Raw genomic sequence first — 18692 nt, 5'->3', positions numbered from 1 at the left:
TTCTTTTCATTCATGAGACAGACAAGCAATCGGTCTGCGGAATTACTGTTAAAAACTCTCTTCAGTACCTTGGGGTTGCAATCCATGGATCTACATGTGAGCAGCTAACTGAGAACTTCTCTCCAAAAGTGGAAAAGGCTAAATCTATATTCAACTGTTAACTCCAAGGCTGATGGGATTTCTAGAATGGTTTATCCTGCCCTATCACTATATGTTGACAGAAAAACATCCTCCGCCATCAACACTACATTATTCAAATTCTTATGGAGAAATAAAACAGTATATTAAGAGGAACACAATAGAAATTATTCTGAAGGAGGATTCAATGCCATTGACTTTGAAACTCTCAACCATATGTTCAAAATCAAATGGGTCAAAAAATGTCTGATGTGTGACAAAAGTCCTTGGTTTGTTTTTCCCAACCTTTTGTTTGAAAAATGTGGTGGCCTCAAGTTCCTGCTGACTTGTAACTTTAAATGTTCCAAGTTAAGTTATCCCTAAGTTTTCACAAGCAAGCACTGGATTCATGGAAATTGGCCTTCAAACACAACTTCTCTCCTCACAAATGGATGATGTGGAATAACCAATACATTTTGCACAGAAACAAGTCCATGTTCCACAAACAATGCCTGGAAAGAAACATCATTTTTTTTCTCTGATTTCTTTGATAGAAATGGAACATCATAAAACAATAACATGTTTGTTCAAAAACATAATATCGACATGGATCCTGTTGATTATGAACGAGTGATTAAGGGAATCTCAGCCCAGCTTTTGCAACTGTTTGAATCATCTCTCCGGAGTGGGCTGGTGGAAGGAGTTTCTCCAGGTTTGATGATTGGTGGAAGGAGCATTCTTGACAGTAAATGTGATAACAAACGCACAAGGAACACACTTAGTTTAGATAGAGGTTGCCCTCCTACAGCTCTTGTATTTTGGAGGAACTCCTTCCCTCACATCCCCTTTGAAAAGATATGGAATGAACACAATCAGTTTTTTTATTCCAAACAAAGTGAAAGAACTTCACATTAAAACAATCCACAATTTTTACCCTTGCAACTCACGTTGAGCCAAATTCATGGAGGGGGTCTTGTCACAATGCTCATTTTGCAAAATAGAAGAGGAATCAATAAGGCACTTGTTCTACGAATGTCCCATTTCTCAAACATTTTGGACCGAAGTTTCTTTTTTACTTTTTATGTATTTTAATACACTCATTGACATCAACATGGAAATGGTCTTGTTTGTACAATGCAACCTTTGTAAAGATCTGCAGAATGCTGTGAAATGTCTTTGTTTATTAGAAAAATTCAATTTTCACAAATCCAGAGTCATGTTATGCAAGCCAAATATTAATAATAATAATACATTTTATTTCAAAAAAAATTCAAAAAAAAAAAACCCAAGGTCGCTGTACAGAAGATAAGAAACACCAATATAAAATACAAGATAAAAGAGAACATACAATAAATAAGAACATACAATAAATAGGGGGAGGGGGGACCATGTGAAGCAGTTAAAGACAATAGGCACGTTTGAACAGATGAGTTTTGAGTTTAGATTTGAAGATGGGAAGGGTGGCAGAGTTATGGAGGTCTGGTGGCAATGAGTTCCAGAGCTGGGGAGCAGAGCGGCTGAAAGCTCTGCTCCCCATAGTGCTAAGACGTGCAGAGGGAACAGTGAGATGGAGGGACGTGGAAGATCTGAGGGAACGGGATGGCTTGAGAATGTGGATGAGGTCAGATAGGTAAGGGGGGGCAAGGTTATGGATAGACTTGTAGGTGAACAGAAGGATTTTGTTGGTGATTCTTTGAGTCACGGGGAGCCAGTGGAGTTGCTGCAGGATGGGGGTGATGTGGTGGAATGAGGGTTCTGGTGATGATCCGGGCAGCAGAGTTCTGAACCAGTTGTAGTTTATGGAGGGATTTTTTAGGGAGGCCGAAGAGGAGAGCGTTACAGTAGTCGATGCGGGAAGTGACAGGGCTATAGACGTGGATGGCGGTGGTGTGGGGAGTGAGGGAGGGGCGTAGACGATTAATAGAGCGCAGATGGAAGTAAGCTGACCTGGTGACGTAATTAATTCACCGGTTTTCTTCTGAACTGAAAATATTATATGAATCACTGAAGCTGATATTCAAAAACAGAAAAGCAGTGAAAACCTTTCAAATATTGGAGAACGTTTTAAAAACAATTCATATGAAGAACAGGCTTAAGTGACATGTTTTCTATTGTTTTTATTTTGTTGTTCTTATTTTCAAGTAATATCCCTCGCACATTCCCTTCTTTGTTATTTATTTTTTCATTTATGTTGATATTGTTCTGTAGAATTGTACTTTCATGTTGCTGTAATTCTGTAATTGAAGATTGTAATAAAATATATATTTAAAAAAAAGAGTGGTTTTGTCTCCTGCTGTAATACGTCAATGTTGCCGCCATATTGGATGTGTCAAGGAGGCGCTGTAAGTGAATAAAAGTTAATGTACTCACGTTCTGACTGTTTCCCAAGTATATTAGGGCGTGTGTACTTAAACTTTTAATCAGCTGATGAACAGCCTATTTCAGTCCACTGCTCATTCCATTTTTTTGGCTCACTCCCATTCCTCGCTCGACACGAGAGCGAGTTTGTAGTATTGTAATACATGTTCTTACCACACGGGGTCAGCATTGTCTTACCTACAGTATGTGGTGATGAAGACAGGCTGCTTAATTGGATGTAACTGACATTTGAAGAGAACTATAGCAGTCCATTCATTCATTTTCTACCACTTATCCTCGCTGGAGCCTATCCCAGCTGTCTTCGGGCGAGAGGCGGGGTACACCCTGGACTGGTCGCCAGCCAATCACAGGGCACATATGGGATGGAATGTGGGAGGAAACCGGAGTACACGCAAACTCCACAGGGTGGAATCGAACTCGCAGACCATATCGTAGAAACTTTTTTAGGAAACTAATACGTTAATTGAAACAATTTGCATAAAAATGAATTGACCAAATGTCTGTCATTGTGCTAATATCTTAAATATGAAATATTGCTTCAATATTAAACAAACTTGTTGACAGCTGATGAAGAAAAAGGTCCCCTTTGTGCTTTTTTCTTCGTGATTATGTGGCTCACTTTTCAATCCACCTAGAGCATTCTTATGCACCTCTTCTCCTGTGTAGTCTCCTATGCACACAGTCACTGTATTCTGTGGCATGGCCTTGACCCCACCCCTTCACCCCTTCACCCCCCACCACTGCATGACACCCAGCCTTTCTAGACCGACGGGAGGATTTCCTTTTCAAAATGTCTGGCTGGTAAATATGTCACCATGCAAGCTGGAAAGTGATCCTGTGAAAAACAGGTGAGGTTTGTGTGTGTGTGTGTGTGTGTGCCAATCAAAGATATGCATTCTGACAAGAAATGTCATCTAAATGAGAGCAGCAAAGCAACAATATGTAACAGTTGCAGATCAAGACAATACAGGTGGACCAGCCAGGACACTTCGTTACTCTTTGTTTATTTTACTGATAACATTTAGTTGTCGCAGTTATGTGCAGTATTTGTTTTTTTAAGCATATCCTGTTTTATAAGACCAGGGGTGTCGAAAGTGCAGCCCGGGAGCCATTTGCGGCAAAAATGTGGGGGAAAACCCACAGAAAAAATGGTCAAAAGAAAATGTTGCGTTGATACTAATAATACATAATAAGACATACAGTGAAGAAAATAAGTATTTGAACACCCTGCTATTTTGCTATTTCTCCCACTTAGAAATCATGGAGGGGTCTGAAATTTTCATCGTAGGTGCATGTCCACTGTGAGAGAGATAAACTAAAAAGAAAAATCCAGAAATCACAATGCATGATTTTTTAACAATTTATTTGTGTGATACAGCTGCAAATAAGTATTTGAACACCTGAGAAAATGAATGTTAATATTTGGTACAGTAGCCTTTGTTTGCTATTACAGAGGTCAAACGTTTCCTGTAGTTTTTCACCAGGTTTGCACACACTGCAGGAGGGATCTTGGCCCACTCCTCCACACAGATCTTCTCTAGATCAGTCAGGTTTCTGGGCTGTCGCTGAGAAACACGGAGTTTGAGCTCCCTCCAAAGATTTTCGATTGGGTTCAGGTCTGGAGACTGGCTGGGCCATGCTAGAACCTTGATATGCTTCTTACGGAGCCACTCCTTGGTTTTCCTGGCTGTGTGCTTCGGGTCGTTGTCGTGTTGGAAGACCCAGCCACGACCCATCTTCAATGCTCTGACAGAGGGAAGGAGGTTGTTCCCCAAAATCTCACAATACACGGCCCCAGTCATCCTCTCTTTAATGCAGTGCACTCGTCCTGTCCCATGTGCAGAAAAACACCCCCAAAGCATGATGCTACCACCCCCATGCTTCACAGTAGGGATGGTGTTCTTCGGATTGTACTCTTCATTCTTCTTCCTCCAAACACGCTTATTGGAATTATGACCAAAAAGTTCTATTTTGGTCTCATCTGACCATAAAACTTTCTCCCATGACTCCTCTGTATCATCCAAATGGTCATATGCAAACTTAAGACGGGCCTTGACATGTGCTGGTTTAAGCAGGGGAACCTTTCGTGCCATGCATGATTTCACATCATGACGTCTTAGTGTATTACCTACAGTAACCTTGGAAACGGTGGTCCCAGCTCTTTTCAGGTCATTGACCAAGTCCTGTCGTGTAGTTCTGGGCTGATTCCTCACCTTTCTTAGAATCATTGAGACCCCACGAGGTGATATCTTGCATGGGGCTCCACTCCGATTGAGATTGACCGTCATGTTTAGCTTCTTCCATTTTCTAATGATAGCTCCAACAGTGGACCTTTTTTCACCAAGCTGCTTGGTAATTGCTCCGTAGCCCTTTCCAGCCTTGTGGAGGTGTACAATTTTGTCTCTGGTGTCTTTGGACAGCTCTTTGGTCTTCGCCATGTTACAAGTTAAAGTCTTACTGATTGTATGGGGTGGACAGGTGTCTTTATGCAGCTAACGACCTCAAACAGGTGCATCTGATTCAGGATGATACATGGAGTGCAGGTGGACTTCTAATGGGCAGACTAACAGGTCTTTCAGGGTCAGAATTCTAGATGATACACAGGTGTTCAAATACTTATTTGCAGCTGTATCACACAAATAAATTGTTAAAAAATCATGCATTGTGATTTCTGGATTTTTCTTTTTAGTTTATCTCTCTCACAGTGGACATGCACCTACGATGAAAATTTCAGACCCCTCCATGATTTCTAAGTGGGAGAAATAGCAAAATAGCAGGGTGTTCAAATACTTATTTTCTTCACTGTATATCCGTCTTAAAAATATATAAAATATCTATAGATAATCTACATAGCTACAGCTTTAGGCAAGCCACCATGTTGGCCCCGCCTACAAGATGTCATCAAGTCACTTTCATGTTTCTTACAGTATTTATTGCATTCGTTGTCATTATGAATTATTAATTGTTCTGTTGATAATGTGCCAGTCTGAGTAGTAATGAATGCATCAGTTATTATTAGTTATTGTGGTACATTTGTACCCCTCCGCCCCTCCCACTTTTTTCCCACTGCATCCCATCCTGCTTGGCGTGGACGCGCAGCGCGGGCACGCAAGAGGAAGCTGCTCCGCGGCGTAGAGAGGAGGCCGACGTGACGTGACGTGATACGAAACGACGTGACGTGACGACAGGACTGCAGACAGAAGCGGTCTCCCCCCCCAGGAGAGGGAACGCTACACACACATGATCGGGACGTTGGGGCGGTTGATTGTGGATCTCGTGTCCGGACGCGCGACGCTGGTCTCGGACTGACTTGTTGGCTCTGGCCGCTCTTCCTCGTCGGAGGGCAGCCGCGGACTGGAGGCGGCTCGGTTGGAGAAGGTAAGACGACTTCGTGTTCTTTTCGGACGTGACGACGCCACACTACACGCTGTCATGAAGGTCAGCCTGATGTTGTCCTTCACAATCCTGTGTAAGAACCAATGACATGGAATGGTCTAGATAGCTGCCAGCAGCCTTGCAGGCACCCTGAGGCTCCAGAAGGAACCCCCCCACCCCAACCCCCCGCCTCCCTGTCGTATGAATGTCACTCTGTTCTCTTACATAACGCCTAAATGTGCCTTTGCAGATGTTAGTGAGCATTGTGTAGTCGTGTTCTTTTTATGGATGCTTGATGCTCATTGCTAGTGATGCTAGTGATGCTGCACTCTATGATGGCTCAGAGCAGTGTGAGTCAACAGTTATAGTATCATGGAAAAAAAGACATGTTTCATTGTGAGGGTTAGCTCTCCAATAGTAAGTTAGCTTTCCTGTACTGACGGACATGGGTCAAAATGTATCGGGTATTTATTGTGAGTCGTTTTCTTGAGGAGCACTAGGCCTTTCTGCTTCATGATGGTTGTAGTGTTCCTTTTTGTACGGTGGCCGACAGGGGCTAACGCGCAGCAATGTCAAGTCAAGTCAAAGGGAAAGTCAATTCATGAATGCGATTGTTCCTCGCTAGCCAGGGAGAGTTCACTCTACCGACTGGCTGGCGAGGCTCACTGAGGGACGGGAAGGAGAGGAGGAAGTGTGGAAAATGGCAGTGTTTGTTTATGATGCAGCATATTAAGTAAAAAAAAAATGTAGTCATTTGGAAATTAGATGCGAGTGAGCGATGCAAGTGTGAATCGAGATTGTGACTTTTTAAAAATTTGAACACTTGTTTGTTAACCTTGTCATCTGTAGAGCAGGGGTCTCAAACACGTGGCCCGCAGGACACTAGTTTGAGCCCCCCGCCTTGATATGAAAGTTTAATGTTAGTGCAGCTCGCGCAAGTTTGATATGGATGCTGTATGGTATCATGTACCCAGAAAAAATTATTACGTTTGATTAATGTTCATGTTAAAGGTTAAATAACTGTTAATAGTTATCCTCCCTATCCGTGTGGAAGTGGTAAGTTTTTGGCTATTTAAGTTTAAAGGAAATAACTTGAAGGCTACCGTTTAGGTCGCTAGCTCTCTAGTTTGCGAGTTAGCATGTGTCTCAAGACCCTGCAGTTGCGCAATATGTTGTAAATAAACAAAGTATAAATGTGACTATAGTCGTGTTTTGTCATGTCTACAGGGCTCTAATAATGCTTTGTTCATTTTAATCTGAAAAAAATAATTTGTCTACCCACCAACTATATATTATTATTTGCCGTTTTATTATTATTATTATATTTATTTATTACTGATTGATTGATTTTCTTTATTCTTGATTTGTTTATTTATTTTTCATCTTATTTTGGGTAGAAAAATAAAAATTAAGATATTTGAGAACAGTGGACTGTTTTATCAGAGCTTTTCTTGTAGAAAATTGGAACCAAAGCGAAGTTTTAAAAAAAAAATTGTTTTTAATAAATGTGTTTTTTTTTTTTTTTTTTGAAAACCTGATGCGGCCCAGTCTCACCCAGACCCGAGCTCCAGTGGCCTCCAAGTAAATTGAGTTTGAGACCCTTGCTGTAGAGCTTTCATGCCTCTGAGTAGTTGGCCAATGTTGACAAGTTCAAACAGGCCCGGCGTGGTCCCGTCCAGACGGACCCCAGTCAGCACTCAGGTCATTTAGCCAACAGATGAGATGAGATGTCCCGAAGGGTTGAGGGGGGAGAGCCTCCTCCTCCTTCAACCTCCTTCCCTTCTTCCTCCTGTCCCAGCCTGTGGCCTTTTGCGGCAAAAACACATCACTTTCTAAACACCTTTTGCTGCTTTGCTCAGCAGTCGGGTTTGACCCTAAAGGACAATGATAAACGTGGGTGTACTTTAGTAACAGCATGTCAGGTGATCAAGAACCCCTCATTTATTTGCTACTGAGCAATACATTTAGTTAAGTCATCTGCAAAAGCTGATTTGTTCTCAGTGGGCAACCATGACTATTTAGCTTGTTAGCTTCCATTGACGCAAGTGAACAATGGCAATTAAAGAGAAATGGAGAATGTTATTGGAGCGGGAAATAATCAATGTGTTGCTCCAGGTATTGTATTGGAACTATACATTCAAAATGGAAAATAAGTTGTTGGAAAAGTTAGCTCAGAGCCGACCAATAGCGGCCTAGATTTTTTTTTAGAGGTGTACGTCAAAGGACGAAGGAAGGTTTGGATGGGGAAAGAGCGAGCTGGTGTAGCGTACGCTGTTGCCTCGTACAGCAGCATAATCCAGGTGTAATTCATTCAATGCCAAATACGTATTAATATGTTTTATTAACCCGAACGCTCGATCCCAAAGACGTCTTTTATGTTTTTTGCGCGAGAGGCAAAAAGAGGCGATTATGCAAAGGTTTGGCTAGTTTTCTCATAGGCAAGTCCTACTGTCTGTGAGACATTAGCAGCATTTCATACATACAGTATATTTAAAGCTAAATATTTGTTTTTATTTGTTATTGGTATCAACATTGCAGTGTTTTTTTAGTTACGTCATGCCTTTTTGCTTTGTATTTTATTTCTGCAATGAGCCACATTTTGCCTCACGTTGGACACCCATGTAGGCAATCGCAGGGTGTTGCCAGGTGACGAAGGAGTGTATCTGAGCTCTGTCGCTGTTTCAGGGGTTGGGTTGCATTGTGGTGGGGTTTTTGCTGCTTTCAGAACCGCATTGCTTTGAATGGTGGCATGGAGGTGCTGTTCAACCTGCGTGGCAGATACTTTCCCCTGGTTGACCTCTTTTATTGAACTAAACAATACATTAAGGGTGCAGACAAGTCCAAACATGCGTGTTTTGAGCTGATGGTGGTCAAGTGGAGAATTACTACAGCTTCTGCTGGGACATTTAGACGTCGACAGCTGTTCAACTCGAACTCGCTGACACTGATAATGGGATCACCAAGGTAGATTGGTTAATAGTGTGGGTCAAACACTTCCACTTCCATATTACTGTATTATCATTCATAGTAGCGATGCCATTGTTCAGTCTGATTAGCTTCTTGATTCTTGCTTCCTGATTCCTCCTCTTGTTCACGAGTGAGGATAAGGTCGGAGCTTGAGGTCGATAGGCAGATCGGTGCAACGTCTGCAAAAATTGCCGTCGAACAGCAGAATAGAAGTGAGAGTTCAAGTGTGAGAAGACATGAATATTTCACATGTGTTCTTATGTAAGGATGAAAGAGCATCGCTCTGATGGCTCCAGCTGCTAATTTGCCGTGAAAGCAACTCCTGTCGACACATGACGGGACGTCAGAGCGTGTTTGATACACGCTAAAGGACGTGGAAATGGGAATGATGGTGGTGTTGAATAATTCACGTCGGCTTAATGACACATTGTCGACATTTGCCACGTCTGTAACAGTGTGTTACCGTTACCGTTGCGTCATTAGTCATTCGATTGTGAGTGCTGCCATCCCGATGCAGGTGAACACAGCCTCCTCTGAGATGTAGCTGAATATTTAGAGAACAACGCTACATCTCGACTCCACTCAGAAAAGTAGGCTGCCATCTTGTCCATGACCTTCTGGTCTTCTTGTGCTCCTTGTCGTTGTAAGCACCCTTTCACTGTACATATGCTCACAATTGAAACACTGTACAGCAGGGGTCTCAAACTCAATTTACGCATCAGGTTTTCCCCAAACACCCCCCCCCCCCCCCCCAAAAAAAAAAACGCATTTATTAAAAACAAAAACATTTAAAAAACTTTGCTTTGGTTCCAATTTTCTACAAGAAAAGCTCTGATAAAACATTCCACTGTTCTCAAATATCTTACTTTTTATTTTTCTACACAAAATAAGATGAAAAATAAATAAACAAATCAAGAATAAAGAAAATCAATCAGTAATAAATAAATATAATAATAATAATAAAACTTAAGAAACCATATATAGTTGGTGGGTAGACAAATTATTTTTTTCAGATTAAAATGAACAAAGCATTATTAGAGCCCTGTAGACATGACAAAACACGACTATAGTCACATTTATACTCTTTTTATTTACAACATATTGCGCAACTGCAGGGTCTTGAGACACATGCTAACTCGCAAACTAGAGAGCTAGCGACCTAAACGGTAGCCTTCAAGTTATTTTCTTTAAACCTAAATAGCCAAAAACTTACCACTTCCACACAGATTTTTTCTGGGTACATGATACCATACAGCAGGGGTGCTCATTAAGTCGATCGCGATCTACCGGTCGATCGCGGAGGTGGTACTGGTCGATCGCTGGTCGATCGCGGCGTGACATTAAAAAAATATCATCCTCACATCAATGCCGTCATTTGATTGATATACAGGGTAGCCATTCAGATGACAACTGAATGTTGCCCTTCGGGCGACCAATCAAATCAAACAACGTCTCTAAGTGCAGCAGAACTTACGATGTCAGCCTATCATCCATCCCCGTTACTTGATTGACATACAGGACAACCAGTCAGATGACAACTGAATTTTGACCTTTAGGTCACCGCTCATGCGTAAACAGCGATGCAAAGTGCTAAGCTAGTCGGCGAATTGCGTTAGATTTTAAGCCCTCGCTAAAGTTTATGGTCACTAAAATGAGTGAAGGAGCTGGACCAAGTAAAAAGGCAAAAACATATCACTTCCATACGGAATGGGAGGTGGACTTTTTTTCCACAATGTCTTTTTCGAAGTGCGTTTGCCTCATATGCCATTCTACCATCGCAGTACCAAAGAAGGGAAATGGGGAGTAATGTGGAGGTAATTACAAAAAATGTTAATAGTTAATTATGTGTGTTTTGCAATATTGGCTCATTTGGTTATGTAAGGTACATCAACATACATTGTACGTACAAATAATCCTCAATACATTTGAAAATAAATAGATGTTTTGCATTTTTGTAGTGGGTAGATCATTTTGACTCGGTCATTTTAAAAGTAGCTCGCATGCTGAAAAAGTGTGAGCACCCCTGCCATACAGCATCCATCATATGGATGCTGTATGGTAACTTGCGTGGGCCGCACTAACCTTAAACTTTCATATCAAGGCGGGGGCCTCAAACTAGTGTCCTGCGGGCCACATTTGGCCCACGGGCTGCGTGTTTGAGACCCCTGCTGTACAGTATATACTGCGTATACTATGCTAAATGCACAACATTTTCATTGCACCATGTGGCAAATATTTGTGTATCTTTGCTTGGTCAAATTTGTGCCTCTTCTGAAGGCATTTGTCATTATTTGAGGGGCCTTTAACTATTTATAATTTCTTATTGGAATGAAGTCTAAGACGACTTTTATTGATATATTTCTATATTGGTCGTATCAAACAAACAGATGCTCACTCAGCAAGTCTTTTTTTGGTCCGTATATCTAAAAAAAAATACTTCTGACATACGATTCTGTTGTTGTTTGTCTTTCAACTTAATTTTTGCCAGTGCCTTACAACAGGCTTAAGGATATGATGTGGTCTTTTACACATTTGAAAAGTACATTACATTTAGAAAGTAATGTGAGACTTTTACTTTGGTGTCTTTATTTTAGTGTGTAAGATTAATGTCTACATCAACAAATGTTAACTGTAGAAGCATACTGTATCAAATTGAATCATATGGCTGGAATCATTCTGTTACTAAAGGGGGCCTATTATGCTCATTTTTTGGCACTTTGTATTGAGTTGTGGACTCCTATAGAGCAGCTACACACAATAACCATCTGTAGTTCTGGATCGGTCTGTTTTTAATCAGTTCCACCCACGGCCCGCCTCCAGGCACGCCCACTCTGCTGTGTTTTGTCACACGCCCAAGTGCTCAAGAGGACTTCCGGATAGCTGCCGAACCCAACTTTGTAGGAGTTGATAATAAACAGCGATTTATCTTTTTTAAATGTCCGCTTTTAACATACAGCTAAAATGTGTTGGATCCTGAATCTGATCCGAAAACAGAGACTGGACAGATCCCTCAGATCTTCTCAACGAGTAGCGTGTGTTGCTATGGGTCCTTCTCCTGTCTAAAAGTACTCACAGGTGGCGCCGTTTTGTTTGTGACATTAACAAAAATGACAAAACAACGTAACTGTATAAAGTTAGAAAAAATGATTTTGTTTTCATGGTTGGTGCAAGAGTTTAAAAAGTAGTAAAAAAAATGTAGGATTGTAGTTTAAAGGTTAAACTCGTCCTTGTCTTTGTCTACAACTTTGATGAAGACCCCAGAAGAGCCCACCTGAGAACAACCTGACCAAACGCTGGAGGCTTGTTGGTGTAAGACAAAACCAGGATGAGGTCAATGCCTCGCATAGCATAGCAGCCCTGATATATGAATCTATTTATAGAGTGGGGGGGGGGGGATCTTCAATAACGTCTGTCATTGTCCCCACAGACCACAAAGATCCTGCAGTCCGGTGATCAGGTTTCCATTGTCAACTTTGACGTTAGAAAACCTTGAAGCGCTTGCTCTCGCACTTTCTGATAACAAAAGCCGACCTCTCTCAAACCATCTTACATTATATTTAGTGCACTTATATTTGCAATAAGTCATTTTTTACAGAATAAAAGTTGTATACGTTTTTTTGTGCTACTGAGCTGGATGGAGCGAGTTTTCCTTTTGAGCAGAAGTGGAGGAAAAAAAGGAGTACATTTGGCTACAGGACATTTTGGAGTAGTTATTGTGGCTTCTGACAGTGGTGCAACTTTTAACACAATTTTTGCAGTTTCTCCACCATGGAATCATATTATTCAAATACAGACCTGATCAAAATCATAAGACCTGTTGAAAAATTGCTACAATATGCATTTTGCACATTTGGACCTTAATGAGGTTTTAAGTAGAGCTACAATATGCAAAAGCAAGAAGGGGGAGTGTGACAAAAACATTTGGAACTTGAAATTGTTGTGTTTCACCTGATCAAAAGTTCAAGACCACACGCTATAAAAGCTGCTCAAAATTCTCATTTTTCCCTTACTGGTGTCGACTTTGCCAGTGAGCATCAAACATGGGACATTGAAAAGAGGATGAAAAAAATGTAACCTTGACGATCCAGATGGCTTCCAACGTTACTGGCATGACAAGGAGATCCACCTGAGATGTTTTCTACCCGGCACAGTGGAGGAGGGTTCCATCATGATCTGGGGTGCTTTTTCATTCAGTGGAACACTGGAGCTTCATGGGGTTCAGGGTCGTCAAACAACGGATGGTTACATGCAGATGTTGCAGCAGGCATCCTTCATGATTCACTCTAAACACATGTTTAGAATAAGCAACAACTTACCACTTCCACATTGAATGGGAGGAGAACCATGGCTAACGACTTGCAGTGTGAAGGTCATCTAACGTAATGTCATGTCTCAATCATTACTAACATTATTGACGTCTAGTGACTGGAATACTACAGCGTCAGGCAAAATGATCAAACACATTTGTAGGTTAAATAAAAGGCAAATAAAGTAAAGAAACAAAAAAGTGTTTTTATTTTCGAAAAGTACATATAATGCCATTCTGTTTCATTAAGTTTTAAAAATTAAATCAGTTCTGGCGGTGCGAGGTCGGCCGGTTGATTTCTGTTTCAATGCAGATAACAAGATGGCGTTTGGAGCTGCTATGGGATCATGTCTACCAAAATTAAAGTGCAAACGGAACACTCGTTGTGTTGCAGTTACAGATTCTTTTGTTTTGATAAACCTTTCCACAATAAAAGCGTGATGCTCACCAGTCCAATTCATGGCAGCAACTGAAAAAGAAACCAAAAACAATGGCCTTATAAATCCATATTATATGGAAAAAAATTGCATTATATGGACTTTTTGAAAATAAAAACACTTTTTTTGTTTCATTATTTTATTTGCCTTTTATTTAATCTACAAATGTGTCACATCATTTTGCCTGACCCTGTACATATGACTAGTCTTTCAATAGTTTTTGACTTATAATAAGCCATAGTTTACCACCAAACAACCATAATTATGATGCCAAAAAAACAATGTAGCAAGGGATGACTGTATATGCTAAGCTATCTGAGCAAAACATCTTAGCCTTATATTAAATAGGTAACAAAGTAAATTAGCATAATAGCTAATAACATATCTAATTAATAATGAATTCATTACATTCGTTAGGACGGATAAAAAAATGACAAGTTGACTGGTGAATTGTTACTTTCTGGATGACGCTAAGGAAGTTAGCATTCACTTGGATTGTACGTATGTGTTTCTGCTTATATGCTGCCCCCTATTGGTGTGTTGCTTGCAAATTATGTTTTAACGCTATAATTATAATTGATTTGCTTAGTTTACCACACAGACTTAATATGGATCAATATTGGGTAGTATTGTGTATTTGGATCATGTTAGGAAAGTAAAAAAAGTACTACTCTTGTCAGTCTATTTAGTGAGAAGTCTGTGTATGTATATGTAGATCCAGTGTGTTTGTGGTGTGAGAAAATTGTGTTGCAGATGCTGATTAGAGTGAGTGTGTCCAGAGACAATCAGAAGCTTTGTAGTGCCTCAGGCAGCTGCAGTCCCGTGATAGACATCTCAGTGTCTACTGACACTCTTTGACTAATCACATTCATTGTAAATAATGTGCAACTAATGAAGCTTCATTCACAAACACTGCCATGCTGCTTTCTACCCTATACACATCCTATAGGGGTGTCACGAGATAAGAAAAGTACAATGAAAAAAACATGAAACATACAGTATATGACAGGGGTCTCAAACTCAATTTACTTTGGGGCCACTGGAGCTAGGGTCTGGGCGAGGCTGGGCCGCATCAAGTTTTCCAAAAAAAAAAACGCATTTATTAAAAACAAAAAAATAAACTAACTTTTTCAGTGCTTTGGTTCCGATTTTCTACAAGAAAAGCTCTGATAAAACATTCCACTGTTCTCAAATATCTTAATTTTTATTTTTCTACACAAAATAAGATGAAAAATAAATGAACAAATCAAGAATAAAGAAAATCAATCAATCAGTAATAAGTAAATATAATAATAATAATAATTATTTTTACTTTTATATTTACTATTTCTTTTAATAATAATACACATGTTGGCTCATCCACACCTGCTTAACCTACTGATGCTAAATCCACAAACAATAAAACCTTAAGAAACCATATATAGTTGGTGGGTAGACAAATTATTTTTTTCAGATTAAAATTAACAGTATTAACAGTTATTTAACCTTTAACATGAACATTAATCAAATGTAATAATTTTTTCTGGGTACATGATACCATACAGCATCCATATCAAACTTGCGCGGGCCGCACTAACATTAAACTTTCATATCCAGTCGGGGGCCTACACTAGCGTCCCGCGGGCCGCGTGTTTGAGACCCCTGGTATATGACAATATATATTACAGTCTACTAATTTAATTTCTACTATGTTACACTCTTCTGCATTTTGTGTGTATGCCACCGGCCCCACCTCCACCCACCGAGACGAAGACACTGTGTGACTGACGAAAAAGCTCACTCCATTCATGCCGTTGTTCAAAGGATCCTCTTTCTGCCTGTTTGGAGGCGAGAAACAAGGAAAACAGCCTGTGCACATGGCAATATATTGAGGCTGGCTAAATATCATCATCATATTCATTTGTATTGTGATGAAATCATTAATTTATTATCGTCCCACGCCTAGTCCCCACGAGACTTGAAGTCTTATCATGTTTTGATTTTGCAAGATTTAGACGCGGCCCTGCATCCTACTTTACATTCATTGTTGCTTTCATGCACAATACCACACATTTTGGTGTTGATACTACACCAAGTAAATACAGGGCCATTATTGCCGATACAAATCATAGAATTATTTTATGATTTTTGCTTGAATGTGTTGATTATAGTCAGAATAAAACAGGACAAATATTGTATAATGTAGAGGTCTACACCGCTGTGCTTTTCTTTGGCCGCCCCGCCCCACAGCCGTGGCACGACAGCCACAGCCGTCCACAGCCGTGGTGAGATTTGAGCGGCCAGCCGTCAGCCGGCCGAGCAAGCGCAAAAATTAAATTACCTCTTTTCAGCTCAAGATAGTATAAATTGTGTGAAAAAGATGATATAAGGAAGGATTATGGACAATATAGGTGACCTGTCAAGAAACCAATGAGGCTATCAATATTGTTTTATATTAGTTTTCCATAGCCGTGGCCACAGCCGTGGCCATGTTCTTGAGATTTCTTCGCCCCGCCCCGTTAGCCGAGGAGTCCGGCCAGCCGCTCCGTGTAGACCTCTAGTATAATGTATCAACATAGCATATTTATCAACATATTACTGCCAACTTATTTGTTAACAAATGGTAAGCAAATGTACCACTAACAACAAATAATACCATTATTGTCCTTTATTACAGACAATTGTTTGAGTAAAATACATCAGTAGGGCAAAATATGTTAACAAAAGCCAAAACTACTTTTAAATCTTGTGGTTTTGTCTTGTCATGCTCCTGTGTCTAAAATCGTATTCCATGACTTTGTAACAATATAACGATATACAGTGTATTTGAACAACACAACAAAAACACAGAGACACGTAGACACTCGATTCCGAGAATCAGGGTGCACCGTATCAGGGGAAAATGTTAGGGCAAGGTCTGAAAAATTGTTAACTACTGTAAAAATAAAAAAAATCTAATTAAATGTCAATGTTAGCTTAGTAACATAACAAGTAACGATGGAATATAGAAAATAGTAGTGGTGGCTAAAGAAGAATCCCCTCTTTGTTTCTTACTCTGTACGTGACCAGAGAAGCCATCCACATGATCCCCCTCGTCCACATGACCTTCAGTATGAGCACGAATGTAGCAGTCCTTCCGGACTCGTCTTTGATCGGCGTCTGGGCTCCGGGATGACCTAAGGGCTGATTGCGCTGCAGTAAACGATACGGAGTTAGCATTGTTAGTAGCAGATTGATGGAGCTGTGGCTCACTTTGACACACAGACTGGATACCAGTGGCAAGTCTTGCAGTCAGCAAAGTCTTTGCCACATCTTGTTGATCTTATCTATCTTATCACTCACACGGTCATGCCGTCCTGATGGCTGAAGCTGGGAAGCTTTCTCTTCGTGGACGTGGTCGGATGGTGAAGCTGCATAAGCAAGGCTTCTCGCAGCATTCTACATTTTTTTGAAAAATCCTGAGAATTATGTAACAAAAAACTTAGGTAGACCCACAAAAATGACACCTGCACTGAGCCGGAGGATCCGATTGGCTGTTCATCAAGACACAGGGTGGTCCTCGACCCAAATAAAGGCCCTTACTGGTACCAACGGCAGCGCAATAACCATCAGATGTTATCTGCGAGAAAAGCGTTTCAAAAACAAAAATGCCCGGAGCATCAAACATGGGACAATGAAAGGTGGAAAAAAGTTGTATTCTCTTATGAGAAAAATCTAACCTTGATGGTCCAGATGGCTTCCAACGTTACTGGCATGACAAGGAGATCCACCTGTGATGTTTTCTACCCGGCACAGTGGAATGGGTTCCATCATGATCTGGGGTGCTTTTTCATTCAGTGGAACACCGGAGCTTCAGGTGGAGCTTCAAACGGTGAACGGTTATGTGCAGATCTTGCAGCGGACATCCCTCATGACTGATGTCCCTCGTCTGTGTGGTGACAGCTGGGTTTTTCAACAGGACAACGCTTTAGGGCCATCCCACATGTTCCCCTGATTTAAATCCCATAGAGAACATTTGGGGATGGATGGCAAGGGAGGTTTCTAAAAATGGCCATCAGTTCCAGACAGTTAATGCTCTTTGTGAAGACATCTTCATCCCTTGGAGCAATGTTCCCAACAGCCTCCTGGAATATCGTATCAAGCAAACCCAAATTGGCGACTCCAAATTGTCCATAGGTATGAATGTGAGTGTGAATGGTTGTTTGTCTATATGTGCCCTGTGATTGGCTGGCAACCAGTCCAGGGTGTACCCTGCCTCTAGCCCGAAGACAGCTGGGATAGGCTCCAGCACCCCCGCGACCCTCGTAAGGAAAAAGCAGTAGAAAATGAATGAAAAAAGTGCTTTTTGTCATAATCTCCCTTCTTTTTTTGCATATTGTAGCTCTACTTAAAACCTCATTAAGATCCAAATGTGCAAAAGGTTTATTTTTCTGCTGGTCTTAATATTTTGATCAGGTCCCTTTTTGGCTTTTTAATTTTCAAGCTTTTACAAATTACATTATATATTTGTATCTATTATAATATTGAATTATTTATTTATTTATGTATTGACCTGCGTTTGGCTGGCAACCAGTCCAGGCTGTACCCCACCTTGCGCTCAAAGTTAGCTGCAAAAGGCCCCAGCATACCCCCACGAACCTAATGAAGACCTGTGGTAATAAAAATGAATTGATGAATGGATTAAAATGTATTTTATTCATATTTTATAGATTTTATTACTTTACTGTAATTTTAATTAAACATAAAAAAATAGCAGCACACGGCATAAGCAGAACCAGTGTAAGCGGTATCTGGGTTCTTTCACTATCAGTCCAATGTCGTATTAGCATGTTCCTCTAATTATGCATGGGTGCCTCCAAAGAGGAAGGGCGGTACTGTTTGCTGCTTATCATCCATTTTCTATGCTGCTTATTCTCACTAGGGTAATAGGTATGATGGAGCCTATCCCAGCTGACTTCTGGTGAGAGGTGGGGTACACCGTGGACTGATGTTGCATTTTTATTATCTCACGGCTTAAATTTCTTGATCAGTTTTGGTTTTGTTCTTCTTTTTGGGCGGCCATTACTGGAATGATCCATGAAACAACGGCACACTCATATTGAGCTGCCTAGGTGGAGATGAGCACTGCCACT

The 18692-nt window shown here is 40.7% G+C and overlaps 1 protein-coding gene across 6 annotated transcripts in view; it reads left to right on the top strand.

Annotated features, from left to right (window-relative positions):
• Positions 1–5614: 5614 nt before the first annotated feature.
• Positions 5615–18692, top strand: part of LOC131130787 (unconventional myosin-IXa-like) — an 87894-nt gene continuing 74816 nt past the window's right edge. For all 6 annotated transcript variants that reach the window (XM_058074773.1, XM_058074772.1, XM_058074774.1 and 3 more), the window contains exon 1: positions 5615–5874. The gene's annotated coding sequence lies outside the window, so the exon portion shown is untranslated. The remainder of the gene's footprint in view (positions 5875–18692) is intronic.

The sequence above is a fragment of the Doryrhamphus excisus genome, chromosome 6, assembly GCF_030265055.1.
Source record: "Doryrhamphus excisus isolate RoL2022-K1 chromosome 6, RoL_Dexc_1.0, whole genome shotgun sequence".
NCBI classification, from domain to species: domain Eukaryota; kingdom Metazoa; phylum Chordata; class Actinopteri; order Syngnathiformes; family Syngnathidae; genus Doryrhamphus; species Doryrhamphus excisus.
Note: the sequence above shows the minus strand (reverse complement) of the source record. Positions and strands in the feature narration are given on the sequence as shown.